The 15,446-nt window shown below is 36.7% G+C and overlaps 1 pseudogene; it reads left to right on the top strand.

Annotated features, from left to right (window-relative positions):
• Positions 1-13,031: 13,031 nt before the first annotated feature.
• LOC148946093 (protein transport protein Sec24A pseudogene) lies at positions 13,032-13,919 on the top strand (annotated as a pseudogene).
• Positions 13,920-15,446: the final 1,527 nt, after the last annotated feature.

Here is a 15,446-nt window from a genome sequence, read left to right on the forward strand (position 1 = left end):
CATTTTTGCCTTTTTAAGCCCCCCACCAACAAAAAAAATTCCCTCGCAAGTGCCTGGTGATGTAAAACCTACACTCCGACATTTCTTAATCTTAATTGACCTTAGAAATATCATGCAAAATATACGAGGCAATCAGGTGTTACAATCCTTTTGTTTGTCTGAGTTTAGCATCCGATTTTTTAATTATCAACGACGCATATCTAAAAAACTACTCTCAAGTTAAGGCAATTCTCCAAAAAATCAGAAAAAAACTTGAGATTTTTAAGAATCGTCTTAAAAACTCATGTAGTTCGCCCATTTTTGCCTTTTTAAGCCCCCCACCAACAAAAAAAAATTCCCTCGCACGTGCCTGGTGATGTAAAACCTACACTCCGACATTTCTTAATCTTAATTGACTTTAGAAATATCATGCAAAATATACGAGGCAATCAGGTGTTACAATCCTTTTGTTTGTCTGAGTTTAGCATCCGATTTTTTAATCATTAAAAACTAAGACGAATGGAAATTATCCCGTATATGAAGTTAGCTACCCCCTCCAAAATACCTTGTTCTTTATGTTAGACTTTGACTTTTCAGCCCAATTAAATTAAAAAAATAAGAATTTTCAACTAGAAATAAGGAGCATCGTTAAAAACTAAGACTAATTGAAATTATGCCGCGTATAAAGTTAGATACCTACTCCGAAATTCCTTTTTCTTTATGTAAGACTTTGACTTTTCATCTCGATTAAAATTAAAAATAAGAATCTTCAACAAGAAATTTGAAGTATTGTAAAAAACTAAGACGAATGGAAATTAATCTTCCACATAGGGGGGATTTCCAGTGTGAATACAAAAAAACAACCAGAAATTCAATAAAAAAAACGAAAATATTATAATAATTTATTAAATTGATTCCTGTCTATGTTTGAGATGAATAAAGCTCTTTAGCAATTGACATGCAAAAATATGTCACGAGATGAAATCGAATTAGCATGTATATTTGGAGTAATGAGATGTGAGTCTCTTCTAGGTGTGAGAAATTTACGTCTAAAACACCGGCAGTTTCTTGTTTACATGTAATATCTATCTAATATTCTAATTTAAGGAAAATTGTTACTTGTCATTCGCGAAGATAAATATTCTGAGGCCTTAATAATAAAAATAGTTTATTAAATATAAACCAGGGCGTTTTTGGTATGTGTTAATATATTCAGTTTCTTTAGTATAAAATCGAGTTTCAAATTGGAATTTTATACAGTTTGAATATCCATTCTATCGATATAACTTCAAGGATGTATGGGGTTTTTGATTGCGAATACATTGGCTTGAAGAAATCGTCATGTGGAGTGATTTTTGAATGTGCGTTTCTACTGCTGACTACAGATCATCAAGAAGTCTCTTGTTACCACTGGCATATAAACTACAATATGTATGACTACAATGAAGACAGGTGGCGAAATACACTATAAGTTATAAACAAAATAGGTTTATATAATAGAATGATTCTTCCATCCTATAACAAAGGGAAGGATTTATCCTCTGTACAAGAGGAAGTTAGAGAAATATGCTGTTTTTTTGGCGTAACAGCACTGTGCACAAAATGGAATGTGCCCACTGAAAAACTTTCAATCGACAAATACAAATCAGATATACCAATATTCAACATGGAAGATTTTAATTGTGAGGTATTTCCGAGTAAAATACACAACCCAGAGGACGAGGTTCGATTTTTTAGCAAATGGGTACCGATAGATATTCCTTCTCGAATATGTGTGTGAGATATCCTAGGAAGAAGAAAAACAAACAAATCCGTGATATAGATTGGAATCAAACTGAGTGGATGACAAACAATGATGAATTTTTACAATAGTCATTACACCCATGACTATCCAACGGTCTTTTTTAAGACCACCAATTCTATAAGCACTTCGTAACCATGGTAATATGAATCTTTTAGGTTCAATATTCGAAGCTAGCTTCAGCAGAAGCTTAGGATAGTAGCGGACACCCTACTGTAGGGCTCATTTGAACGACAATTAAAAGTTCTAGTGCCCTGTTTAAGTGACCAAAAAACTGAAGGGGCAACTAGGCCCCATTCAATGCTCAATTTTCCAAAAGTTACACGATCTAAATTTTTAGAAAGCCATTTTGTTCAGCATAGTCGAAATATCTAGTAACTATATCTTTGAGGACGATTTAATCCCGCACAGTCGCCAGGGGAAGGGCTGCAAGTTTTGAACTTTGCCCATTGTTTACATATAGTTTTCGTTATTGGTAAGTATATAGACTTTTTCCGGGCGGACTTTTTCTGATGAGGGTGGGGGTCGGGGGAGGTGTTTACGCGGGACATATTTTCATGGAGGGATTTTGTATGGAAGAAGGGGATTGTCCATGAAGGAAAATCCCCACTCTTTACGCTAAAGTTCTTTAGTACTTTCAAAAGAGATATCTAAAGTTTTGAAAGTTTTCTGTTGAAAGTTTTTTAGTACTATCAAAAGAGAGTAAGGAGCGACCCAGCTCAATAGTAACCGAAACTCTAAAGAACGGAATTTTGATACCAAAAGATAGAGCAAATGAATTAGATTAGTGTGTTGATTTCAAATATATAAGTTGAACCAAGTTTAGTTATACCCGTCCAAAGTTAGGCGCCTGAGAAAATTTGCCATATTTTCGAAAAAATTGGGAAATACCCTCTAAACGTCGTAAAACTTTAATAAAAATCACACTATCAGATTCAGCGTATCAGAGAACCCTACTGCAGAAGTTTTAAGTTCCTATCTGCAAAAATGTGGAATTTTGTATTTTTTGCCAGAAGAAAGATCACGGATGCGTGTTTATTTTATTTTTTTTCCAGGGGTGATCGTATCGAACCAGTGGTCCAAGAATAACATTGGAGGGCTCATTCAAATGGAAATTGAAAGTTCTAGTGTGCTTTTTAAAGGACCAAAAAAGGGAGGGCAACTAGGCCCCCGTCCCACGCTTTTTTTTCCGAAGTCACCCGATTAAAATTTTGAGATATCCATATTCTTCAGCATGGTCGAAAATACAATAACTAAGTCTTTGAGGATGACTTAATCCCCCCACAGCCCCCAGGGAAAGGTCTGCAAGTTATGAACTTTGCCCAATGTTTGCATATAGTATTGGTTATTGGGAAGTATACAGAAGTTTTCAGGGGGGATGTTATTTGGTAGTTGGGGGGAAGGGGAGTTAGGGGCGTCGGTTGTTACGTGGGAGGATCTTTCCATGTAGGAAGTTTTCATGGGGTAAGGGACATTTCTATGAAGGGGGGGTCGGATTTCCCAGCATTATTTAAAAAAAGATCAGAAATTAAATAATAAATAAACAATTTTTTTTCAACTGAAAGTAAGGAGCAACATCAAAATTGGGTTCACCCCCTACTCATTACTTTGTTCTTTACGCTAAAGTTTTTTTTTGTACTTTCATTAAAGCTATTTATTCTAATTAACGGCCGTTGTGATTGAGGGGTCATTCTTAAAGAATTGGAACAAAATTTGAATTTAGCGTAAAGAGCGAGGTATTGACTAGGGGGAAAACCCCCTAATATACATTGTATTCACACTGGAAATCTCCCCTATGTGGAAGATTTTTCCTAAAAAAAAAAAAAAAAAACAGGAAACTTTTTATCATAACGTTAAACTGTATATTAAATTGACAACACTGCCCCAAACACCAGTTGTGTATTATACATTACACCTGGAAGAAGTAAGGCTAGGTCAACTCATAAGACCATTTTATCATCGTTAACTGTTTCTATAGATTGTACCAAATTTATAATAAATAAGGTATGAATTAACATGCTCTTCAGGGTTACCTTAACTGCTAATCACTTTAACCCTTTTTTTTCTCCATCTTCAATTCGCAAATGTTAACTAGACAAAAAAAATTTTTTTTACACGGATAATGAACTTACCCTAAAAGGCATGTAGGCCATATATATATTATGAATTAGAAATCTGGCCTACATAAATTATGTCAGAAACCTGTCCTTCATAACATATTACGCAATCCCAAATAGCACAGGAAGGAACATAAAGGCCCAGAAGAGCACCGGAAGGAACGTAAAGGCCCCAAATAGCACAGGAAGGAACATGGCGTGCTAGAAGTATAACTTAGATCTCTACTGTTATTCTAATGAGGGAAGAAAAGAGTGTGTTACTTGCGGGGGGAGACACAGCGTTACGGAATGCTAACAAAAATGCGGATCATGCGGAAAACCAGGCCACCCAGCGGTTAATTGTTGGGATAATAGGTTGTATGAAAAGAGGGATACGCGTCATGAAAATATACAGTGCTATTTTTGTAAGGAATATGGACATATTCGAGCCCATTGCGAAAGAGCGAATACTCGTAGAAGTGCTACTCCGGGAAACGAGTGAACCGACCAAAACTGGGGGAAATGGTTGGTAGTAAAAATATACCCCAAAAGATTTCTACTACTAAGTTAAATGTTCAATTTAAACCAATAGAGCAAATAATGTTAGATTCCAGTGATATTTTAACTAGCAATAGCAAACAATTCAATCACATTCTGGGGGGACACCAAGAAGAAGTTCTATGCTATCTTGGGTTACCTGCCAAGCTAAATAATAACATTCAGTTCCCAATGCTCCACAAGTTCAAGCAATGTGATACAGAGTGTTCGGCATTTTTAGATTCAGGTTGTCATAAGTCGATAATTAGCGAAAGACTGTTTAACCGAATCTCCCCTCAATTTCGACAGAATTGTATGCCAACGTTAGCTTGTATAAAACCACTAGGGTCCAAGTCACTGCCAATTACTGGGAAAGTCATGCTTCAGCTTTGCGTTTCCGACAAGAACCGACAGAAGAGTTTAGATTGGGAGTTTTTTATTTTTCCTAATGTGGATTATGAGGTAATTTTCGGATGGGACATTTTGCATGCTCTGAAATCCACAATTAACCTCCATACAAATACCATTACATTTGGGTTATCAGCTAGACAGAATAACCCCTGCAATTTTCAGTCGTTTTGTACAGGTATTGTTGTATTACCAAAAGCCGTTTCAGTTAGCCTTGGAACTATGAAAATTATTCAATTAAACTTTAGATCTAGAGATGGTAATGACGTTGCAAACGGTTCTACAGTTTTATTCTACCCTTCAGATGATTTAGTAGACAATTTGAAGTGCTCAGTACACGTGGTCACTCGTAATGCTAGTTTGGTGGCTATCTTTAATGACAGGGACACGGTAATAAAACTGTCTCGCCGCACGATTTTAGGAGAGTTTGAAGAAATTTCTAATGAATTGATTGAGGCCGCTACGGCAGATATAAAAATAGAAACCGAGATAAGTTCGTCACAAAAGGAGGAATGATGATGACACTTTTATTAACGGTTTCCAGCTAGATCATCTCACTGGTAAGCCTTTACTGAAAGGTAAAGTGCGCAGCCTTCTAGTTAAATATAAACAAATTTTTTCGCGCCATATTTATGACATAGGAAAGAATGACCTGTTTAAATAAAAAGTTGTAATTGATCCAAATATCCCACCTCCACAACCAAAATTATTCAATTTACCACTTGCCGCGCAAGACGTCCTACAAAAGCATATCGCTGCACTTTTAAAGGCTGGCGTCATCAGACCTGGACGAAGTGAATTTTGTAGCCCCGTTTTCCTAATTGGAAAGGCGAAAAATGGTGAGATTGCTCCAAAACACAAATGGAATTAGGATAACTAGACAATAATTTGGGACATCAGAGGTATTAGTAAAATGATCAAAGATCCAGCGTGGCCTATGCCTCTTATCAAAAATGTCCTTCAGAAATTAAGCTCCAAAAATAAATACTCCATTTTGGACATGAATCATGCGTATTATAATGTCGAATTACATAAAGATTCACAAAAATATTTTGCATTTAACTCACCGGAAGGAAAAATGTATACTTTTACGAAGTGTCCACAAGGGTCAAATATCTCTCCTCGAGCCTTTTGTCAGTGGGCTAGTATTTTATTTGATACAGAAACTTTCGGAAATATTGTGACTTTATACATTGATGATATTTGTGTTGCGAGTAAGGGTGACAATAATGATCATTTGGCAGACCTTGAAAAAGTGTTTGAAAGGCTTTTGCAAAATAATGTTAAATTGGGAATGAATAAATGCCAATTCTTCACTGAGCGTCTGGAACTATTAGGACATGAAGTGACTCCAGCGGGCATTGCGCCGCTCAAGAACAAACTTGACGCCATAAAAGCCATTCAACCTCCCAGAGATATAGCGGAACTTAGAAGTTTCTTAGGGCTAACAAATTGGTACCGCTCCTTCTATTTGAATTGCACAAAATTATCGGCACCACTAACGAAGCTACTCAGAAAAGAGTCAAAATGGTCTTGGGGAAAAGATGAACAAGAGAGTTTTGACTCGTTAAAAATGGAAATAAGCAACCCAAATTCTGTATTTTTATCGCTCCCTTATCTATCAGAGAACGCTTCATTTTGGATTGCGGTAGATACATCCGCTGATGCTTGTGGCGGTCTCCTACAGATAGATGACACCGGACGGTTTAGGCTAGTCTCCACATTCAGTAAAGTTCTTTCGCGCCAATTTTTTAAAATGGATAACATGTCTGGTGAGCTCTTCGGAGTGGTACAACCTATAAAAAACATTGAGTACTATATCTGGGGAAGGGAAGTTCATTTTCTAATCGATTGTAAAGCAATTACATTTCTCCGTAAGTGTAAGGATAGGTCATCAAAGCTATATAGAATTTCGCTAGTCTTAGACAGTCCCTTGTATCACTGGCACCATATACCAGGGAAAACACACGCTGCCGACATACTGTCTCGACCAGTGAAAGAAATTGTAGAGGCTACTAAACCTTTTTCAATGGCGGATTATGAATTAGAATTTTTTTCCGCACCAGCAAAATTGAAAGAGATTACTCAGATTTAGACCATGAACACATAGGAAAACTTCAAAGAGAAGACACCACATTAAAAACTTTAATTGAATTTCTTGAGGTGAAAGGAAAAAGGTCAAAGGTCTGTATAGCTACCCAGGAAAAGGGAGCTGGTTTTGAGGTCCCATAGGATGGTACTGATGCCTCACGGGATGGTTTTGTTGCACTGCGAGATGGTACTGATGCCTCACAGGATGGTTTGGCTACCCAGGAAAAGGGAGCTGGTTTTGAGGTCCCGAGGGATGGTACTGATGCCTCACGGGATGGTTTTGTTGAGCTGCAAGATGGTACTGATGCCTCGCAAGGTGGTTTGGCTACCCAGAAAAAGGGAGCTGGTTTTGAGGTCCCGTGGGATGGTACTGATGCCTCACGGGATGGTTTTGTTGCACTGCGAGATGGTGCTGATGCGTCGCAGGGCGGTTTGGCTACCCAGGGAGAGGGAGCTGGTTTTAATGTCCCGCGAGATGAGGTTGATGCCTCGCAGGACGGTTTTGATGCCCCATGGGATGAAGTTCTTGTTGAAGAAACAAGGAAAGAATTGAAGAAAATACCATGGTTGAAACATCTTGTCGATGGAATGTTCATGAGTGATGGTGTATTATACTGCAAATCCAGTATGAATGAAGATCTAGAATGTGCACAAACACCAAAACTGATGATCCCCGAAATGCTGATTGACACTACGATTAAATTAGCTCATGAACATCCCCTAATAAGTGCACATTTAAGTAGCCAAAAGACGCTACAAAATCTTCAGGCTTATAGTATTTTCAAAAATATGGGGAAAAGAGTAGACATAGTTTGTAGAAATTGTCATGTGTGTCTCCGGAAAAATAAATTCCATGAAATCCCCCATCCACCGTTAGGTCGGAGTGAATATCCTTCTCATGTCGGTCACATGTGGAGTAAGGACACTGCTGGACCATTACTGAAAACGGATGAAGAGTTTGATTATGTAATAGTAGCTGTAGAACATTTCACAAAATTTGTTGTTCTTGAGAGTGTAAAGAATATTTCCGCAAAGTCGATTTTGAAGTTTTCAAATGAAAAAATTATTTCTTATTTTGGGTTATTTGATATATTGCTCACGGATAAACATGCAAGTTACCGTTCTAAAGTGGTGGAGGATTTCTGTGCTAAGCACAAGATTGATCACCGATTTTCTAGTGGCTATAACCCATTTTCGAATGGGTTATGTGAAAATCGAGTAAAGGCGTGCAAAAACATATGCAGGGCCTACTGTTATGAATCCGAGTATAATTGGTCGGAGTATATTCCAAGTATTCAACTGGTACTCAATAGCGCTATTTCATCAACCACAAAATTTCAACCATTCCAACTTGTGTTCGGTCGACAACCGATTTCCTATCTTGATTTAAAGTTACTGCGACCGAGACGGGACGACTTCAACAGTTACGAAGAGTTTGCAGCTAGCCATGTCCAACAGCTTTTCTACCTCCATAGTGTTTGTCGCAAGGAAATCGAAAAATCAAGAGAAGTTCAGGCCGGACAATATAATAAAAACAACACAAAAATTCCAAGGTTGAAAGAGGGAGACATAACCTATGTTCAGGATATGAGATGCAAAGGGTTAAAAGTGAAATTTCGTGGTCCATATATAATAATAAAAGTAATACAACCAAACCAAGTTTTCCTACTACATGACCAGAGGAATAGTAAACATCAGACTAATGAAACCAGTCAAAGACCCCTCCGTATTTCTTGCGAAAAATCCAGAGTACTTTGAGTATGTAAGTAATAAACCAATCACTAAAGAATCGGAAAATACATTAAATGATGTTGGGCGTTTAGGTCAGCGTTTAAAAGAAATTTCTTCATGTATAGATGTACCAGTAGCACAGCAACAAAGTTTAAGAAAAAGGTAACTCAAGCACCGCCTAATTAGAATCAAGAAGCCAAAACGGGGAATTAACAGTCCAGGAATTCAAGACCACCAACCCATTATTTGTGGATATAAACACAGGGGATACTCACCTTGACATGACTAATGTATCTACTATTTTGTCGAAACATACTAGTCCTACAAGTAATACTGTCCAGGAGAGTAGCACCAATAATAATGTAGAGAGATCCCCAGTAGTACTGCCATTTGTTGAACCACAAGCTAGTAGAGAAAAACCAAATATGTCTAAACCGAGGCGTTCCGCAGCAATAAAACCCCGAGGATTTTATTGGGAATAATATCTTAACGTCAATGCAGCATGGTATGATTTTTAAAGTTTCTGCAATTTCATTTATTTGTCGCTGGTATTTTCAGGATTAATTAACCTTTCCTGGTCATTCCTTTTGCCCTAATTCAAAGTTTATGCATAACCCAAACTTTCCTTGTCCTCATCAAATTCAGGGGATGGGGAACAAGTCTATTTTAAAGTATAGAAAGAAAAAAGAAGTGTTAAAATATCCAGTTTCCGACTACTGTTGTTAGTGTGGTTCGTTTATACTATGTAAGTTTTTACTTATGCAAGTATTGTGTAGTGTTTGTATTATGTAAATGTTTACTAGTTCATGCTATAGAATGTTAGTATGTGAGAAGTGAATAATTTGGGAAGGGAATGTTTTGGATTCAATTAAAGTTTGGGGGTTTAATGAGAAGGGGATAAGCCAAACTTGGGAAATTTAACTAAAAACAGGGGGGAGAATCTGTAAAGTATTTAACATCATTTCAAGAAGCTTTTCCGGGTGTCGCATTTCTTAGTTAGTTGGGCATTTATGTGTCAACGATAGCGGTCCAGGTGGGGGCTCTTGGGACTAAAGCTAGTCGTGGGAAAAGGGTCGTTCCCAGGCCTGGAGCTTCCGTTCCAGGAAAGTTATATTCTTGGTTCATTTCTAAAGGCAGTCCATCGTTCGCCTTCGTCGTAGCTAGTTGTTCTTGTGCTACCTTATTTTCTCGGTGTGTATTCTCACGATATTCAATAAAGACCTTATACCAACGTTTACTGACTATCTTGGAATTTACGTAAACCATGACATCTGCCAATATATAAAAGGGCATATAAATAGAAAGAACTAAACAAAGGTTTACAGAGTGGTGACAGCAGTGGTTTACACCTTCAAAGAAAAGCTGCATCTTCTTATGTGTATTTTTTCTTGGCTTGTACTTTGCCTGTTTTTCACACACGTTTTCTTTTTTAAATTTATTTTTCATTAAAAACTTTTCATTAAAGTTTCTAATTAGCCAATTTGAAGAGTCAGATTCAGAAACCCAGCCAGAGCGAGGACGGTCACACTGGAGCCACAAATGGTACCAACATTTGGATTTTCTCCAAGCTTCAACTAAGCTCAGATTAGTGGACCAGTGCTTTGTGACACCCCGACATATACGTTTAAGAGGTATACTGGCTTTTTTTGCGCATCGCAGAGCATGGCAAATTTGTGCAAGATAGATATCTAGCAACATCCGTATTTTATTTGCATCAACTTTCGGATTTTCCATTAGCAGCTGGAACGGAACATGAATTTTATGTAGGACAGAATTAGTAACTGCAGCAAAAAGATCATCTTGGATATTTTCCCAATCCCTGTAAAATTGGGTGTGGGGCTGATATGGTTGTGTGGTGGGAGTAGACTGAGCAGAGGGACAATAAGTAGATGCAGATATTGGAAGGTGGTCTGATAGTTGAAAATCAGTAACGACGTGAACAGGTGACACTTGGAGATTTATAGAAGAAACTGCATGGTCAAGGTTCGACACGTGACTTGAATGATGTGTGTAAGTGTAATCAAGATCTTTCGGCAATATCCTAAGCCAATCATCAAAAATACCAGACAAAATAGAAGTACGCAATAACGAGGCGTCAGTTAAATTACAGTTAAAATCTTCTATAATAATACAACACTTACCTAACAGGTGAATCTTTGAAAGGCAAGAACCTAGTTTCTCACACGCAGAAGTAAATAAAAATTCCGATCGGTCATTGCGGTAATCTGTCGGGTGATGAACGTTTACAATAACATACTCTTTTACACGGACAGCAAGAAAAAAATCACATGAATCAAAAATACTCGAGCGGCACGAGGTCCTAACAAGCGTCGCAATACCACTGGAAGCGGATCGTTTAGCGGGCACCGAATAGCTAGTAAAATTATTGTCAATTTTCAGAAGGCCTAAACTATGACTCGTCAAAAAATGCTCTTGCAAGCACAATACGTCAAAATTCTAAAGCAAACCTTTTATCACAGGAATTTTGACTAAAAGTCCACCATCAATATTCCACGAAAATATAGTGCCAGGCCAGATGCCCAGTCTTATGAAACGAGAAACAACACTCCGGGAGATATACAAATGCTTGTGCAGAAAGCTTTTCGTAGCCAACTTTCACAGAAACTTTCAAGAACTGATCCAGGTTTTGTTTTGACTCAAAGTAGACCTTGAACACTCGGAACTTTCCGCACTGTGAAACTTACGCAATTTGGTACAAGATATTTTACTTGATTCTCATCGTATTCGAGTGGTACGCCTTTCAGGATCCCTATAAGCAGTGGGGATTTCACACTCACCGAGATACCTGAGGTACTGTTCTTAGCATTCTCGGCAATTTTGTTGGCTGCACGCTTTGGCTTAACAACAAGTTTCCATTCTCAAGCCAATTTTTAAGTTCAGTTATTTCACCTGAGGCCTCAGGGCAAAGTTTATTGACGAAGTCCTTACGAGTATTAGGTGAGGTCAGGTTTGCAGGACAGTTTTTTAGTACAACGGCAAACGTAGGAGCAGAGGCAGGGTTAATTGTTACGTTGGTATCAATCCTAACTGGCCAAACAGGGCCTGAATGCATTGTATTATCTAAAAAGCCGTCAATTTTCCGAGAGAGTTCATTAACTTTCGAGATTAAACTAGCCGAGACTGCCTCCCCGATTGTTGGGGTTTCAGAAGGTGAGACTATAACAAAAGTGGGAACAGGCTAATTATCCTTTGCCGCCTAATTTAACTGTTTACAAATGTCAAATGCATTATCTTCATCCTTTGCATGTTTCACACATCGGCTCTGAATATTCGGCTCCTTATACAGAAACTCCTTAGTACTGATAATAGTACCATGACCAAAAAAACTTACAGCTTTTCCGATAATTAGATCAATTTTCGCACCATCAAGCATAGATCTCGTGACAAAGTTCAGTAATGGATTTAAAATAATCTTCCTATTTTGATCGGTCATTGCGCAATGTAAATATCATAGCCAGGGACAGTCGAGTATTCCAATCAAAATATATATGTAGTAGGTCAATGTAATATATAGGTCCAATAATATAAACTAAATTCAAGGTGAACTATTTTCAAGTCCAAATCCGATTGTGAAATTAATTCAATAAAAACCATAGGGAATCACAACTGTCTTACTGTATTAACAGTTTTACTGCATGAATGAGATTATACAGAAACTCCTTAGTACTGATAATAGTACCATGATAAAAAAAACTTACAGCTTTTCCGATAATATACCCAAAAAGAGGTGTTTGCAGTATAAACTCTCGATGTAGACTGCCCAGAACGCAGAAATGTCGTTGTTAGGTGAGAAATGTTGGTTTGGTTAGGTTTTACACTTCCAAAGACGTTGCTTCTCGGTCTCGTACAATGTCTCAAAAATAAATGGGATTATTTCGTAAGTTTGCATTAACCAAGAATTAAAGAAGCTTTGAACGAAACTTTGAAGAAACTTTAATTAAAGAAATTAAAGAAACTCTTAATTTGAACATCCATGGTGAGACACTATATTCTATCACTATGCATTGCAAACTAGCCGGCTATTGCCCTATCTGATCCTCGCGATCCAAATTCAAGAGTGTTTATCTGATCCTTGCGATCAAAATTCTCGAGTGTTTTTCGTATAATACATAATTACCCTTTATTTAACTCAACTATATCTGGCTTTTATTTTTTAATCAATTTAAAAAAAAACTTTGGTACTTCCGTGTTAGCCAGTACACACTCGAGAAGTGTGCTTATAAGTTGTTAGTGCTGACAAGAATGAGTTAGAATTAAGAAGGTTTGAATCAATTCTTAGAAGGTATCTTACCAGAAATATTGGTTTTGGAGCTGAGATGAGAATCAGATGCACCACGGGTCTCTCTATTCACACTTTTCCCGGGAACATGTCTGTTCGATCAACTGACCTAATTGAATTAGCCAACATCAATCCAGATGCTGGGTTTGGCCTACATCTTTCCATTAGTGATTCAATGGCTGATCAAAATAATGTGTGCTTCCAAGCAGCTGTCTTATACACCTCTTCAAAGGGAGAGAGGAGAATACGGGTACACACATTAAGTCTGCCTCTTACGGCACAAGTCAGCGAAGTGGTTAGTAGCGCTGATCAACAGTGTATTATTGGCCTTCTTGCAAAAATAGCTGTAGACAGATCAATGACTGCATCTATAAATGATGCAAGAGAGGCCTTTGTGAACGCAGCAGTTGATCCACTGTCTGCCTATAAGGCACTGCAAAACGTCTGGAGTGGCCGACTTTTGGCTCTTCCCACCTTAAGCCTACTCCCTGTGTATATATTGACTCTATTAAAAACAGTTGCCTTTTGTAATCAGGCATCAGGACTTGACGAAAGAGCGTTCGACTTGTCCGATATGAAAACTCTTCCTCTTCCTGCGTTGATTCAGCACATTTACCCAGATCTTTATCCTGTCCACACACTCGATGAAGAGATTGACCCTCCACGATTGCAGCTGTCCTCAGAAAAAGTGGACACGACTGGCATATACTATATTGATGCTGGTAGTTATATTTTCATCTTAGTTGGTAGGACATCGCCACCCCAATATTGTAGGGCTGTCTTTAGTGTTTACGATCCTAGACAAGTTGAAACGATGTACGAACTTCCCACCTTAGACACGCAACACGAAAAGAGTTATCCAGCAGCTGTACAAGTTCTTAGGGATGACGCACCCGAGAAGACCAGCTTCTTCAATCGGCTTGTTGAAGATGGGAACAAATGGGAGTTTCTTATTTTGAATTTCTACAGGAGTTGAAAACAAAGATGAAATGAGCTAGGGGACTAATGGTGTACACTTAAATGTACCTAGCTAATTTTAAGGAGTAAATAATGAGATAGTGTTCAATTGATATTCTTAATGATTTGATGATAAAGTAATTATTTCTTGGAATTTCTTGGAATAATAAAGGATTTTTATATTATTGCCACAGGGTCGGGAAAAAGTGTATGGATTGGGGGGATATGGGGTCCGTTGGGTTTTTTTCGGGTAATTAGGGCCGGGTAATTTAGGAATTTAAAAAAAGACTATCAGAAAAGGATACAATTTTCTTTAATATTTTGGACTTCGTTATGGATGTCATTTCCGAAGATCCGCCCCTTAAAATAAAAAATTAAAGCACTATATATATATATATATATATATATATATATATATATATATATATATATATATATATATATATATATATATATATATATATATATATATATATATATATATATATATATATATATATATATATATATATATATATATATATATATATATATATATATATATATATATATATATATATATATATATATATATATATATATATATATATATATATATATATATATATATATATATATATATATATATATATATATATATATATATATATATATATATATATATATATATATATATATATATATATATATATATATATATATATATATATATATATATATATATACAAACAAACTGATACCCAGTATTTAAATTCTAATCTTGATTATCATTTCTAGAAGAGAAAAATACTTTTTTTTAAAGTTTGATTCGTTCTCACAACTCTATTTTTTAAAACAATAAAAAACTTTCGTGTAAAGAGCGAGGCGTTGAGGAGGGACAGCCCCTTTCATATTCGGAATAGTTTCTGTTCGTTTTAAGTTTTAATGTCGTTCCTTACTTTCAGCTAGAAAAAAAATCAGTTAGAAATTGTGAATACCACTGCTAGAATACGAGTAGATTCATTTTATTTTCTTTGGTTTTTAGGGACCGGGATTTGAAGCAAAATTTTCAAGAAACTCTTGAATTAAAGAAAATCTTATTCAAGAACATAGCTTTGAATCGGGATACAGGTGAATTTGGGCTGAACCCTATCTACGATAACTTATTAAAATCTGACAGAGTAAAGTTCAATCCAGTAGTTTACCTCTGTCCAAGTGTTATATCATTGAACAATAATGAACTGAATCCAAGAAGGTCAATTATTTATTACTTGTTGTATGTTGGACCATCTGTCTTGGCTTTTCTCTATCTAGAATTAGCCATGTCTTGATGCAACCTATGCAACCTACTGCAAAATACTTGATAACTTCAATTCAACCGAATCCAAGAAGGTCAATTATTTATTACTTGTTGTATGTTGGACTATCTGTCTTGGCTTTTCTCTGTCTACAATTAGCCATGTCTTGATGCAACCTATGCAACCTACTGCAATATACTTGATAACTTCAATTCAACTTCAATTCAACCAGAAGTTTATTAAGGTCGTTTTGAGTTTGAATTTTGAAA

This window comes from Artemia sp. Qi Xiang Cuo, chromosome 12, assembly GCF_049724085.1.
Source record: "Artemia sp. Qi Xiang Cuo chromosome 12, ASM4972408v1, whole genome shotgun sequence".
NCBI classification, from domain to species: domain Eukaryota; kingdom Metazoa; phylum Arthropoda; class Branchiopoda; order Anostraca; family Artemiidae; genus Artemia; species Artemia sp. Qi Xiang Cuo.